This window comes from Mandrillus leucophaeus, unplaced genomic scaffold, assembly GCF_000951045.1.
Source record: "Mandrillus leucophaeus isolate KB7577 unplaced genomic scaffold, Mleu.le_1.0 Scaffold185, whole genome shotgun sequence".
In the NCBI taxonomy this organism is placed as follows: Eukaryota; Metazoa; Chordata; class Mammalia; order Primates; family Cercopithecidae; genus Mandrillus; species Mandrillus leucophaeus.
This window is the reverse complement of record NW_012101865.1, coordinates 417,875-419,108: the sequence shown is the minus strand read 5'-3', so window position 1 is coordinate 419,108 and position 1,234 is coordinate 417,875. Positions and strand designations below refer to the sequence as shown.

Here is a 1,234-nt window from a genome sequence, read left to right as displayed (position 1 = left end):
AAAAAGAAAAAAAGAAATACTGCTTTTCATGATAGTATTGTGGAAACTAATAGATTCATTGAAGTACATTGGTTTGTTCAAGAGTGCACGCAAATAGGAGGCAGAGTAAGAATTCTAACCCAGGCAGTCTGGCTCCACCTCCACAGTGGTCAAGAGCCTAATACAGAGCCCATGCCCTGTGACCACTCTGAGTGAGCCAGCAGCCCTAGGAGCAGCGGGACATGCCCCTCCGTGGGCGTCTCATCTGGGAGACGAAGCTCGCCACCTCTGAGGGCAGGTCATTCTTGCTGTCCTGCCATGTCACCTCGCCTGATGCCCTTTACTGATACATTCTTCACATGGAAGCCCACCTTGTCACCAGGCAGGGCCTTGGTGCATCTCCACAGACTTGACTTCCATGGTGATGTTGCATGGGGCGAAGGTCACCACTATGCCTGTTTCCACCTGCCCCGCAAGCACAGTGCCAATACCTGGAGGGACAGAGCACTCAGGGCCATCAGCAACCAGACCCCAGTAGGCCCCCAACCCCAAGCACCTCCACAAGGCATGAACTTACCTCCAGTCTTGTACTCGCCTTTCGGGGGCAGCTGCGGGGGCTTGTCTGTGGAGTGGGTAGCGGTGTGATTGAGTCCAGTGCTTTTAGCAGTGTCACGCCTGCCACATTCCTTTCCTTCCTGGTGACTTTACAGCCTTCAAATGAGGGCATCTGCAAAAGCCACCAAATGTGCAGCTCATTCAGCCCAGAGAGGGCGTGGGTCTGATCCAGGACCCAGCCTGCAATTAACATGAACCTCAAGGGATGCATCCTCAACCTTGGTTTCCCCATCTGTGAAACAGAGATCTCACCATCTACCTTATGGGCTGTTGTAAAGACACAAAAGACCACACACGAGCCATCTCATGATATCTACAGTGCACTTGCTAAATGATTATGATTAAATCTCACAGGCACTGTGAGATTGGCTCCCTGCATCAAGCTAATATATTTCAGAAAGCAGAGATTCCTGGAATCTGAATATCCCTTAGATCCCATTCTATCTGTTCATTACACAGGTGGAGGAACTGAGGTCCAGAGAAGGTAGGGACTTGTTAACGTACAGCAAGTTAAATAAGTGTCAGGAGTAAGAATAAAAGTAAAATTCAAATACTCTAACACTCATTCTTTTTTTTCTTTTCCTTTTTTTTTTTTTTTTTTGATGCAGTCTCACTCTGTCACTCAGGCTGAAGTAGAGTG

At 48.5% G+C, this 1,234-nt stretch overlaps 1 pseudogene; it reads right to left on the bottom strand.

Moving 5' to 3' along the window:
* The window catches only part of LOC105538088, a 15,528-nt pseudogene that overhangs the window by 5,247 nt on the left and 9,047 nt on the right, over nt 1–1,234 (bottom strand).